Raw genomic sequence first — 15,421 nt, forward strand, 5'->3', positions numbered from 1 at the left:
CAACCCAAGACTGCATCAGACAGTCAAGAGGAGAAGGGAAATACTTGCATCACACCACCAGACTCACATAGACCCATTAAAGCAGCACTGGAAAAAAACACACATAAATACATGAAAACATACTCGGAGGCACTAAATAAAAATCTGCAAAACCAACAGAGACCTCCAAAGCAAACATCCAAGCAACCTCCACCCCCCAACTCAAACCATGAAACGCATACTTCACAAAACCAGTGTGCCATGCAATTACAGCCTTTAAGGCAAAATAACATACCCAACATACTAGTAATAGGTGACTCTATAGTCAGGCACACTGACGTCCCACTCACTAGGCTGAATAAGGAAAGGTTACTGTTAGCTGCCTGTCGGGCACCAGGATCCGCCACATAACACAAGCACTCAGGTCACTCCAGAACAAGTACAAATATGACTCTGTCATTGTCCATGTTGGTGTGAATGACCTGATCCGTACCTCTCTGGACTACATGAAAAGAGACATGGAAGAGCTCTCTGATCACATAGCCCAGGCTGGTATGACCCTGACTCTGAGTAGCATCCTGCCCTCACCAAGAATTATACCACGGTATAAAGAAAAAATTCTCGATTTCAACAATTGGCTAAGTTTCTGGTGTCATTCAAAGGGGATCCAGTGTCGGTCTGCCTGGGATGACATGCTCGACAAACCATGCTGCTTCGCTAGAGATGGCTTGCACCTGTCACCCTTAGGCTTTCGAATACTGGCCAAGGCTCTTGCCACCCCCATAGTGCCTTTTTTAGGCAAGGCTCAAAAGACAAACCCATCGCCATAAATAGCACAAGTAACAAAAAACTGAGGGTAATGCTACTCAATGCCAGAAGTCTAAACCTCACAATGCATGCACTCGAGGCACTCCTCAGTATGGAGAAAATCGATATATGTGCAGTAACAGAAACCTGGTTTAAGGCTCCAGAGAGCACCCCAGCACTACCAGGCTACAACTCATACCATACATTCCGGCCACAGAACCCAAACCGAAATACAAAAGGCGGGGGTGTATCCATATTCATCAAGGATACCCACACCTTCAGGTTAGTGGCACAGCACGATGCTTCAGAGATCATCCACGTACAACTAACAAAGGGCAAAACTGCAATTCAAATTGTAGCTTGCTGCAGATCACCAACCATGTCCCAGGACACCCATTACACATTTCTAGAAACACTGGGGAACATAAAGGTCCTACCGAAAACCCTAATATTGGGTGATTTCAATTACCCAAACATTAACTGGGAGAACTACTCAAATACTAACTCCCTTGCCCAACATTTCCTAGAATTTATAAACTCAAATGACCTGGTTCAACTGGTCAACACTCCCACCAGAGGTAACAACATATTAGACCTGGTCATCACCAACATGGGCGACCAGTGTTCCACACCGGAGGTCAACCCCTTGCTGGTTAGATCTGACCATAAACAAATCACTTTGGATATCCACATTCTGCCCCCACCCCCAGACAAGAAAACCACTGTGAAAAACTTTTCAAAAGCAAACTTCACGTTACTTAAGACCAAGGTGGAAAGTTTCAAAGCCCCTATGCTGAAGGATAAAGCTGTTCAAGCTGCAAAATCCTTTACTAATGCATTCTACGGGCACCTACAATAATGCATGGATCATGCCATCCCAAGCAAAACCAAGACTCACTCCTCCAAGAAAACGAAACCAGTCTGGTTGACTCCTGCCATAAACAAGCTATACAATAGAAGGAGGAAACTAGTACAGAAAAGAGTAAAATCCCAAGAAGGGAAGACATCCCTGATCAGTATCAGCGAGAAACTACGATCCCTCATAAAATCATCCAAGGCGAGCTGTGAAAGAAAAATTGCCAAGGACTCCAAAGATAACCACAAGGCATTCTTTAGCTATGTCAAGAATCTAAGTGGCAATGCTCAGATCTTCTCAGAGTTAGTGCAGAATGGCACAGAATACACTGAACCGACCGATATCGCCAACATCGTGGCAGACAGGTTCAGCGCAAACTTCACTCCCTATCACCCCCAAAAGGGCCCATAACCATACCAGAAGAATGTAGAGTCCCTGAAATCACAGGCACTCAGGTTAAAACAGCCCTCTCCACAGCATAAAACACAGCATCAATGGGACCGGACAGTGTCCCAGGCTGTGTCCTACACAAGCTCAAAGATGAACTAACCCCTCACCTAAACACACTGTGTAAACTCAGCCTCTCCACAGGCTATGTACCGCACAGCAACAGCTATTCCGCTCCACAAAGGTGGAGCCACAACAGACCCTGGGAACTATTGCCCTATAAGCATGACTAGCTTGGTCTGCAAGGCTATGGAGAGCATCATCATGGAACATTGGGAACCTCCAAACACTGGACCCTACCCAGTTTGGCTTTGTTAAGGGCATATCATGCCTCCTAAACCTGGTGGCCTTCTTTGAGACAGTTACCAAGGCTATAGATGAGGGAAAGGTGGTACACACAGCCTACCTAGACCTCGCTAAGGCCTTCGACACCATTCCCCATTCTGGTATTATAGACAAGTTCACCAGCCTGAAGATAAACCCCTACATCACAAGATGGGTTGCCAACTTGCTCACGGACAGAACCCACATGGTGAGAGTTGTGGGAGCTAGGTCCAACTCTAAACCAGTTAGAAGTGGCATTCCCCAGGGCTCAGTCCTAGGACCCCTCCTGTTCAGCATATACTTCTCAGAGGTACAGGCAAGCACACGAGAACTATGGCTGACCAAGTTTGCAGACTACTGCAAACTAGGGGGCTATAATTGACTCTCCGGCTGACACAGACATCCTCCAAAAGGGTCTCACTGAGACGGATACCTGGTGTCAAAATCATGGCCTCAATCTAAATGCCAAAAAGTGCATAGTCATCCCCTTTGGAAAAAACAAAGTGCCCACAAACTACCACATAGGTGGTAGTACCCTAAATATGGAAAATGTAATAAGAGATCTGCGGACCCAAGTAGATAGTAATCTTGATAATCACATTGCCAAAGTGGTTAGAAAATCCTTCTACATGGCCCACCTAATCACAAAAGGGTTCACATCCAGATCAAAAGAGGTCATTGTGCCCCTTTACTCATCACTCATCAGACCCATCATAAAGTACAACGCCCCATTTGGGATGTACCTTACAAGACACCTGTAACAGCTGGAAAGACCACAGAAGTACCTCAGCAAAGGATCACTGGCCTCAAACACTCTATACAGCTTGACTGAAGAAACTGCAGCTGTACTCGGTTGCATACCGCCTACTCAGAGGTGATCTCTGCCTGACATACAAGGCCATGTTCAACCCAGAATTGATGGACATGCTCCACCTAAAGAAAACCTTATCCTCTCAAGCCACATGGTCTAGGGATCTAAACCTCACCACAACAATAAATAGGATGTGCTGGAGGGATAGATTCCTGTCCCAGAGACTTCCCATGCTTTGGAACAAGATCCCAAACTACATTAGACAGAGCTCCTCGTTAACACTCTTCAAAAGAAACCTTGACGAGTGGATGGGAAACAGAAAGTTTACCTCGGGGATCACTTCAGTAGCTCTGCTGGACAGAGGCACAGGGAACTAATCTAAGGGGGCAGCAAAAACCAACACATTCTAGGCTAGGCTTATAAATGCCTTTGGGCAGATAGCGTAGTACCTACCTATGAACCTATGAACAATATTGCAAGACAGTCTGAAATGACTACAGAAAACATCCAAGCTATACTTTGATATATTCTTGTCTGAATCTAAGCTAAATTAGTATACCCTAGTTAACTTACTTACAGAACAAGGAAAAACATATGTGGTGAATGTGTTTTCCAGCTAATGTTGTCAGGTCAAAGACAAAATACAAAATGCATACCTTCTCTCAGAGAGTTCATAAATTAATATCTCAAATATTGCTGCTGGAATACTTGCAGCATGACATCACATCTTGTCATCTGACTATCCCAGGTGGAAACCCCCACTGTAGCTGGTAGCATTTAGCATCCCTCTGTGAAAATACATTAACAAGAGCTTCTCTTAGATCTAAGGCAAATGGTGGAAGTCGTAAAATAATTTACATTCCTCCACATCTAAAGACAATACAAAAAAACTTCTAGTTCTAGACATCATGTCTCCTGTTGCACTGAAAATGAAAAATAACACCTCTTTTATGGTACAGTTATAAAATAATTTAATTTCAAAATGTTTTTGAAATTTTGCAAGTTAACCTTCTATGTGCCATTTCATACTATTAAAGCATTTACATTTACACAGAATATTTTATATGCATTTATGTTCTTTTTCAGTAGGGTACACTGTGGATACATCTTTAAGCTCAGTACTGTACAAACCCTTTTCATACACACCTTTTCATACACACCAGTTTGATATACACATAACATACAGTTCTAATAAATTTGTCACACAAGCATACGAATCATGTTGACATTCACAACTGACATATAATTACTTAACAAAATTCCAGAAAGCTGGACTGGCAGTACCTCCTTTTGATACAGAAGACAAAAAATAAACATTTCCTTTACTTATCAAAGCAAACACTGGAAGATTGTCAATAGACATCTACATGTGCTTTCTTTGAATCCAGAATCCAAACAGGTGTCTTTGTGATGCACAAGTCACTAAGTATATTAGCAATCATAGCAACTACATCTCAAAATAATGCAGCCCCTAGTATTTCATCTTTGTTTGTTACATTAATAAGAGCAAACAGCAGTTTCTGGAAGTCAGCTGTGGAACTCTCCAAGTTTCCACAGTGAAGCCAGGAGCCAGTAAAAAATATACACACACACATATAATTTATGTCTACTTCTAAACTTCTAAATCCAAGACCATAAGATCAAACTTGTGAAAGTTCAAACCAATTAAATGGAGATCGCAGTACAGCAAGGAGTGGTATATTTACAATTTTCCTCACTGCAGTGCAATCTCGGAGTTGGTATATTTATTTCACAGGGGTCTGATGGTGCGGGGGGGGGGGATCTTATAGCCTTGACATAACAAATTCGAACTTGTGAAAGCTCGAAATTTAGAAGTAGACCTATATATATATATATATATATATATATATATATATATATATATATATATATATATATATAAAATAGCTAGGTATATATTGCACATGTTGGCTTTTTTTTTCTGTGCAAGATAGTGGTATAGCAGGGATCAGGAAATTTCCCCTTTTCCCAGAGCAGTGCAATGTTCGAGCGGAAGTATAATTATCACAAGGTATTGAGGAGATGCAGGGGGACTTTTCTCCCTCCAAAAGAAGTTTACTTAAGTTTTGTTAGTTTTCAATGAGTTGAGGATGGAATATTTGAGCTCAATTATTTGAGGCTCAAATTTTTTTTTTGAAAAATGGATATATTCCCATTTAGATAGATAGACAGACATAAAAATGTGTATACATATATATAAACAACGCATAAGTTCATTGATACATAAAATTATATGACTGCACAAGAATGCAAATAATGAACAATGCATTATTTACTTTACATGCTCACTGAAGGTACATATTGGTAGCTGAAATGTAACATTTATGTGACTGTAGACAATGCAAAAGTGGGGTTCCCATCTTATGGCAACAAAAGTTTGGCTGATGTTTATGAGTGCAACATTAGGTATGAAGGAAAATAGGGAAAAGGATGGTTATACATTACAGATTAAAAAGAGTGAAAGGCAATATTACCAAGTTGAAATCAGTGATCTTCAGTGACCTTTCTGAGATTCAAGCCAGTCAAACGTTTTTGATAAAATCAGTGAGGTTACCGAGAGTACACTGACATTTGTACATTTACTTCTACTCATCTTATTGTTATTACAGGACAGCAGGGATAGAATTCATTAGTGAGAGAGTCATATATATAACAATCTCTGGGTCAGCTAACATTTGGAGACATGGAAGAATGACTCAGCAAATCTTGCAGTGTTCTTTCTGAAATTATCGTTCGATCCCTCCCCATCCTCTGATCTTAGGCTATTGGCTCCTAATCAGCTACCCATTATTCTGACCATTTTTCCCCATATAACCCCTGTGAGGCATGAACAGAACTGCATGGACCAGGAACCTTCATACCACAGATAGGAAGGGCATTTTCCTCTAAACAAATGCATGGCATTCAGTGCAGTAAATTTGAAGCATAATTGCATATCCATATGAATCTGCTGCACAAGCAACTGTTAAGATAAATCTTAAGAAAATTTCACTTTTTGGCCTCAGAGAAGTACCTTGAGGCATCTAATCTTTGGTAGAACCCGTGGCACTTTCCCAAGAGAGGGAAGCTGGCATCTTACTGTTCAGTGCTTTCACCAAATGGACCCTGCAGAACTACTTGTATGGTAAACTTGGGTCATCAGCAGCATGTCCAGTGCCCTGTCCCTATACTGCAATACTAGTGTATGCCTGTAGTATTCATGAATAAAAGAGCATTCTATATAAATGTAGTAGGAAAGGGTTTCATGGGCTGCTGAGTAAAATCTTTTTGTTATAGCACAAATAAGGAAGTATATCGTAAGTGCTGTCCCAACCTGGGGCCAGCTGCTAGACTTTATTCATGAGAGGTCAGAGACTGTGAGGAGAGTCAATCACATAGTCTATAGGGGAAGAAACAGAATCCAGACAGTAGAAGCACTGACATCAGTACTGACAATGAGTGGCAGACTCAGACAATGCTTGCACTTACAGAGAAGACCACTTAGGTTTACTGGTGATTACTAGGCAAACAACCCCAGGAGGCCTTTTTAACCCTATCCTTGCTTCCTGAATGTGAGAATCAAACCCTCTACCTTGTGTTTGTAAGGTAAACACCTTAACCATTATGGCAAACCCCAACATTTCTAGTGATAGCTCCTATAGAGAGAAAATACCTGAATACTACCAAGGCATTTGAAAGTGTCAGCATATAATGCAGAAGGATGCCTGCTAAGTGTCAAATATTAATCAAATCCTTCTGTGGTGGAGGTAGTGGTGAGCCAAGTCCATGACATTTTGTTTATAACTTGATAATTAATACCACCTATCAAGCACCTACTGTGCCTCTGGGAAGGACAACAAAAGATAAAACGTTTAATTTCTGAGGGTAGAAAAAGAGGAGAGCATTGTCTGAATGTAGATGCATTACTAAGAAATCTGCAGGAAATTTGCTTCGTTGTAAGTTTTAAGAGGAAGAGGACAAAATGCCTTACAAGAAGCCACATCTTTTGACCTGCCTGGTTCTACCTGAAAAAAGAGACACAGAAACAGCAAGAGGAAGGCCATTAGCAGCAAAGTTTATTTAGTTATGTGAAAACATTTGATCAGACTACCATATTAAAGAGATTGCCTATGCCATGGGCTACATGTGCAGTTGTGTAAAACTCAGATGGAATCAGTATGTGTCAAAGGTTACATTCATAGAAAAATTAACAGGAACTGCCTAGGCAAGTGAATTTGACAGGTATGATGGTTTTCCTCACTGTGGATAAAAATACTTAAAACAGATTTTACTAAACTGTTCATTTAAATATAACATACCACACAATACATTTAGATGTGATTCACAGACATGGCAGTCAGCGCAGAAGACCAATACATGGGAGTAAGTGAATTTATGGGTTTTTCATGATGCATAGGTATCATATTCTCAGAGAGGGGCAGAGCCAGGGTTTCTGAAGTTGTATACGAATGGCAGGAATGTAACCCATCCCACCCCATACAATGTATTTTATTGGCAGTATACCAGCCATCAAGCCATTCTGAAAAAAATAAATGTTATTCAAAAACATATAACCATAAACTATGACAAATATGTCAAATTTATAAATATATAATAAAACAAATTGCATCACATCTCATTGCAAAAAATAAGTAAATAATTTTTTAAAAGCATATGCCCTGGTATATATGCTGCATGTATGGTTTTATCTATGTTCCCAGCGCCAAGAAACCAATGTGTTGGTGTGTATCACAGGTTCACCTGGTGTTTGATGCATTATGCAGTGGATGTAGCATGATTCAGAGAGGTTCAAACAGTTCACCAGCACCTCACAAATCCATGGCAATGCTATTCTCTTCTATTGTGTTAATATCTTGTCCTTAAATCTGCCATAAACAGTATGAAGGCAAGTTTCAGCCATACTAAGTACAGAACTGGATAAAACCTGAACAGTGTAGCATATAAAGGCATAACGCCCATACAATAACACGAACACCACACTTAACAGAGACCATCTGGTAGTAGTGCATACATGTCTCAGTGGCCCAAAAAGTGCATACATCTGCTTATGTCATATCAAACGTATGTGGTATCAAATGTCTGCCAAGTTGTATTTAATGCACTGTTGCCAGTGTAAAACATTCCCACCTGCAGTGCAATTGTGGCCAAGGCAGCGAGTTTCAACTGTGTGCACTGACTAATCATAGCATAAAATATCCCAGTGTGATGATGTCATTCCTGGAGAAGAGAACAAATAATGAGGTGCAAATGACATTGGTACAACAGACTATAAAAAGAGGTTTGTAAATGAGCATCCATTATTGAACTGCACACCTTGCATTTGGACAAACTGCTAGCTTGCAATACCTATGAAGTATGAAGTGACAAATTATAGCTACATACCTAAATATCAATGGAACAGTTGTAATGGCACCCAACACCACTGGGGCACCATTATAGCAGTTATGCAACACAACTTATGTGGTAGAACAAGTGGTACTTTCATCTGCAGACGGTACAGTAGTTTTGGACCAAAGATGTTATATCTTCTGCCACAAAACTCCTAGTAAATGTAACAAGCACGGACTGTTGTACTAGCCAAAGCAATGTCCATAACAAGAATACATTTTTCTATTTTATGATGGACTTCAGCATTTCCTGTGAAGAGAAAGGCAGGTACCTCATACCTGTAGCTGGTGTTGTGAGCTAAACAATAGATAACATGTGCTCTTTTATTCAAAAGATATCAGGATACATAACACGGACTGCAGCTCTCCAGCTTTTCACTTTTTCTAGTAACGAGTTTATTACATAAACAAAATGGCTGTTCCTTGTAACACCAGTAAAGAGTTCTTTTCTTGATGAACCCACCATTGCAAAGAGCACTGTGGACAGTGTAGTGAATTGCTACCTGTGAAGTAGAAATCACTGTTCAACTTGGCATAGTTATCATTGCATGATATAATGCAGTAATTATTGCAAGACAAAATTTAGAAATCATTGTATGGCATAAATATATACGAAAATCACACTGGAAGTACACTTTTTAAAAGGGATGGTGCTGTGCTTCACATTAATCAGTTATTATATGAGAATGTTTCCAAGGGAGCATTGTGAGAAACATGATGAGCACTATTTAAAAGTAATAGACCTCTACATCATTGAGGTATCTAGAAGCAGAAGGGAAAATGGACAGTCGTAAGTCCTAAAACAGGTGGCATCTGTTAATGCTTAGCACACGTGAGAATGCACAGAGAAGTGGGACAAAAGGCTAATCTTCTACCAAAGCAAGCTGGAGGCAAAGGGAAGTGGAAAAAATAAAGTGGCAAAATTAAGGCAAATCATCATTTTCAGTATGCCAAACAGCAGGCATGTGGTTCACAGAAACCTGGGGGACGACTGCATGGAGAGTGAGTGCAACAGCTTCTATTGCAGGATAGAATGGCATGATGAATTATAGGTGGTGGGGAATGTGACAAAGCTAAGGAGCAACCTGTGATATGCTAGAGAGCAAATGACAGGAGACTGTGAGAAGAAGGAAAGAAACTGCGCAGCCTGTTTAAAAATCCTTTGTGAGATCTTTGCTCAGCATATCATGTTTTATTCTGTACTCCAGTCATCTCCAGAAAAGCACACACTACAAAACAGTCTACATATGAAGGACTAAAAAAGGACAGATAAGCTCTGCTATGAATTAATGTTTGATATCATACCTATCAGCTATCCAGATTTTGCAGAATGTTGAGATTTTTGCTTCATATTTTTAGTCTGCTCCTCATAAAATTTGTGATTTTCTGGATTTTTGTGGCAAATCAATAAAGACTGAATTCACTAAATAATGACAGGCATCTGAGTTTCAGACTTTATATCCTTCACAAAATACTTGGTATCACAAGACCTTTTATTTAGCAACTTTCTAAGTTTATAAGAGCAATATTTAAAAATTGTCCCTATATTTGGAGCTTTGTCCCCTGTTATTTTTAGCTTTGTCAACATTTTTTGTGCTAAGAGGTTGAAAGCTATGTTGATAATGTATCGTACATTTTTGATACAATGAATGATGCAAAGCAAGAAGCTGTACTGAACATGTTGCTTTACTTGTAGATGAATGCAACGTTTGAAAGTTATATCAGCACAATGCACATGAGGTTTAGGGATATACACTATACATAAGAGGATCTGTACCACAAGCCTACAGGAAGGCACTGAAAGTCTGAATGTGCACACCCTGCTGACTCATAGATAAAACAGAATACTTTTAGGATTTGAACAACTTAAACTACTCAGCAGGTGCTGGGAGACTGCATTTAAGTAGAAAAAAGAGACAGGCAGAATACCAGAATTTGAAGGAGTTATGGTTAGGGTGAAGGAGCCCGCAGGCCAAATACGGTGAGACGGTGAGCTACTGGGAGAGGAAATTGGTATATTGTTCAGACCAGTGGTTCGATTTCTGTTGCCAAATTTTATGTTTCTATGTTTTGATCCAGTGTTAGCCATAATGTCTAGAACATATGTGATAAATCTCAGGATGATGAGCTAAAAGAACAAACATTTTTAAGGCAGAAGGATCCATAAGATTGCAGTATATCTTTCATATGTTTCTTGGTTTCATACTCCAGATTACATGACCTGTTGCCTGTTTATGTACCCACACATAAGGATAGAATTAACCTACTTCTCTGAACCCAGAAGGCTGTATGAGTGTCATTGACCCTTTCTATGCTTCTGATGTTAAAACTGGCTTTTTATAAATAAAGTATAATAATGTGTCATTCCAGAAGGAAGTACGAGGTATTTAATCCAACATGCTTGGGTGAACTAGCAGGCATCAAGATCTTAAGCAGTATGAATTTGCAAGACATCTAACATATTAAAAGGGTTGCCTTAACTAGGCCATTGAGCCTAGTTCATGCCAGTATTCATTACACTCAGAAACAAAAAGAAAGCGTTACTTATCAGCACTTGACATGCACAGCACTATAGTGGAAATAGTGGAACTGTAGGGGCATCAGCCAAAGTATGTTAAGGGCTAATTTTCTAATGGTATTTTCCCTGTTAAAGTCACTGTTTTGCTAAAATCAACATGGCTAATATGTACAGTCATGCAGAAGAAAGGTCTAGAGCAAGGGTGCTACTGATAGAATAAATGAAGCTTCACAGAAATGTATTGTGACAGTAGAACTCATTGCCACAGACATGCTTACAGCATCCACACAGATTAAAAATTTTTAAAAAATTGTAAAATTTTCATCATCAATCTTTTCCCCATTTAATTAAACATTTTTAAAAAATTGTAAAGTTTTCATCATTGATCTCCTTTTTCCCATTTTTCTATAAGGGGTTGGGGTGTTGTGTCAGCTGTTGCCATCTCTCTCTATTCAATGCCACACTCCTGTTTTCTTCATCACTCATGCCTGACTGTCACAGGTCTTCTCTCACGCAATCCATCCAGCTCTTTGCTGAACACCCTCATCTGCTCCTGCCTTCTTACTGTCTGACTCAAAACATTGTCACCAGATTGTCTTCTGCTCTTCTGTACATGTGCCCAAACCACCATAATCTTTATAAAATAGTCTATGAAAATAATCTTGAAAATCATTTCTATGATCCTCCACACACCCTTTAGGGTAGAAGATCAGAACCCTGCTTCAACACACACACACACACACACACAAACACACACACACACACACACACACACACACACACACACACACACACACACACACACACAATGTTGCTCAACAAGGTGCAAAGAATGCAGGAAAGCAGTGATCCTTCAATGAATTAATTTCAGTAAGCTTCATTGCAGTCAGTATTAATTTTACAACTGAGCTTGTGATAAAGCAGGAATAGGAGCCTGAACTAATAATGTGTCCTCTGACCATACCATATCTGTGAGTGGAAGTAACTGTCTTCAGAGGAGAACGTCTTAGGTTATATTGCCCCCAATAGCACTCATAGCTAAGCAGGCTATCTCAAAGCTAAACAGCTGACCTCAAGAGGAAATAGTACATAAAAATCGGAACATATCGCAGAGCCAGAGAAAGTCATACAGGTGTACTGGTGGGTGATAAAAACAAGCAAGTCACCTCACTTTATTCATTTCACCCATGCCTTTTTCACTTGAAATTCAGATGTAATGAAGAGAAAGACAGAATGGCATATACTCACAGCAAAAATACTAGTGATTACATAGCTAAGGAGAAGTCAGTCAGACAAGTGCAGCATTTTAATTATGTTACTCACTACTGAATGACTATAGCAACAGTACTAGATGTGGTAACATTATCATGATGGAAAAGGTCTGTCAGTACAAACTGCATTCTGGTTATAGAAGTCGCCATGAAGTCTGCACAAGTTAATATGTAATCCAACTGGAGGTGGATTCATAAAGCAAACAATACAAAGAAAAGAATCAATCGATAGGCATCATTTTGTAGTGCACAGGGTGTGCTTACTTATGTTCTGCAAGACAAGCACTGCATGCAGCTTCTTTAATCAACTTTAAATCTGTGTATATTGTGTTGACTGATTCTTTCAAGTTAATTATGAGAGGAGAATTAAGTTTGTCTGCGACATGGTTCACTTCTGCAATTATCAAGTAGTGTGAGAAAACAAGTATTTCCTTTTATTTTGGATCTTACTCATTGTTTCTTTCTAGCATTGGCTTGGCACACAATTTTAACTTCCTGTCATACAACTGTGCCAGGTTGTAGCCTGGGATTTAGAAACATGCAGTTTAGGCTTTTATTCAGATCACATAGTCAGAAATGTATATGATACAGATACTATATATGCTTAGTTCTTTCAAGCTTATATTGAGAAACACTGCCTGACAGAGGCATGTGGGAAAGCCACCCCCCCCCCAAAAAGCAATATTTTTCTCTTTTCTAAACATCAGAGCAGCACTATTACAATGAAGGCTATGTTATTACTGAAAGGCGTGATTACAGAATGAGGTTTTAAGAATACATGAAGAGGGGAAAATGAGTCAGAGAAAGAGTGACCATCCATAATGACTATAAGTAGGAGTGGACAGCAGAGTAAGCAGTAAATTAGAGGTTTAACCATATGTAAATGACTTGATGCTTGGCCAGCAAGCATGGAACCCATGAAGCATGAATGCCGCATCATTTCAGTGTATGAATGGGCTGTAAAATGACATGGCATCACATGCTATAATTAGTGCACTAACAATTAGGCTACCTACATAATGCTGCAGCAGGAGAGAGAGGGAGTGAAATGGAGAGAGAGAGAGAGAGAACAATGTTATGATAAACTGGAAGAGAACCAGCAGAAGGGTGAGAAATATGAAGCTGTCCTGTGCCATGGCCTGGTCATACAGTGTAGATGGAACAATAAAGGAATCATACATAATGATTATGTAGTCATCACACTGGTATCTTAAAGATACAGGATACAGTATCTATACTCAAAACTGTTTAACAAAAAGCAAAAGTGGATAGACAATCATAAAACAATGCTGTGAGAATTAAAGGGGATACGATAGGCAGAAACATACATAGATATCAATCAGCTAGAGCACCACTGAAGCAAGTGCATTCATAATAAGTTAATGAAACGTTTTGTGCATTTCTTCTTACAGGAAGTGGCCAAATAAATAAACAAGAGTCTTATTTACTCTGTCCTATTAGGCTATGTAACTTGGAAGTCAGGGCTGGGGGTTGAAAACCTGGGAAGATGAACTCAGTGATCACTTTTGATATGCTCCCCTGCCTATGTTTAGGGATGACGTTTGATTCAGAAGGAGTACTCTGTGTGGAGGCTTCTCGCATACCTCTCAACTGTCCAGATTTTCACAGAATGTCCAGATTTTTGCCTAATATTTTTGGTCTGTTCCTCATAAAATGTGTGATTTTTCTGGCAAATCACTGTGGACTGAAGTTACTAAATAATGACAGACATTTGAGTTTCAGACTTCATATCCTTCAGAAAAAAGGAATGTTGTTGCAAAACCTACTATTCTAACAACCTTATAAGTTTTTAAGAGCAATATTTAAAATCTGTCTTTATTTTTGGGCCTTTGTCCCCCATTATTTTTTACTTTGTCCAGATTTTTTCAGCTAAGATGTGAACTGGACTAGCTGTACCCCTTACTCACTGAGTTGTTGTCCTTAGCACCCTGACACTGCAGTAATGTAGGAGGATGGTTAGGGGGAACAAGAATTGCTAAGCTTTGTCAGTGCATAACCAGGTAAGCAATCATTATTATGCAGATAACTTATGCACAGATTGACATGGGTATTAGTGCATGCTGCACATGAGAGTGTAACAATACTCTCTACATCTTGTAGACCTACACTGATCCACATGGATGTCTAGCCTGCTACTCTGATATGCCTTTTGGATTGGACATATGCACATAGAGATTCATAGAGGTGGGAATTCAATAAAGCTTACATGATAATTTTTATCATGTGCACATCACGGTGAGATGCATATAAGGCCATGGCAAGTTTTAAATTCAGTAAACTCCATGTACTGGCACGTATTCACACGCACTCATGCATGAACATGGACATTTTTGTGGCATGCAAATTTCAGCATAAATAGCTGAATTTTATGCTAATGAGGGAAACCAACATGATGGAGCGATCCAACAACCTGTAATGAAACCGTGTAGACTCAGCGTTCGTGTGTCCTGTGTATTCGGAAAATTTCTGAATACAAGAATCTACACATAAACAAGAGCAACTGAAAGCTGTTAAATATGTACAGAACTACCCATGACAGGTAACAGCACACATAATATACCCTAAGTACACACTGTGGAATCTAGAAAATTAGTCACCCCCAAAAAAATTTAATTTAACTGCCATTACATAGATGCACCTTAGCTCCCCCAGCCCCAGATGAAGAATAAACTTGGACATAATGCAGGCTGCTAAAATGTTTAAAACTCATGAAACAGAGTATTCTAATGTACTATAAGCATACTGTAGTATGTATCCCATATATAAGTAAAGTAATGTCCTGTCTTATGTTTACAACATTGTGCTCCCATGCAATTTCCCTGTTTACACAGTTCCTAAACCTGTAGATTCCAGGCTGTCAGCACAGTGAAGATGCAAATGAGCTCAAAATTCAGTAGATTTGTTGAATCCCAAAAATAGTACCTGTGTAAGGATGTTCAGTTCATGCAGGCACTTCCACAGTGCTTTTGTTTCCAATGG

Source organism: Protopterus annectens, chromosome 12.part0, assembly GCF_019279795.1.
Source record: "Protopterus annectens isolate FY-2018-M chromosome 12.part0, PAN1.0, whole genome shotgun sequence".
NCBI classification, from domain to species: Eukaryota; Metazoa; Chordata; order Ceratodontiformes; family Protopteridae; genus Protopterus; species Protopterus annectens.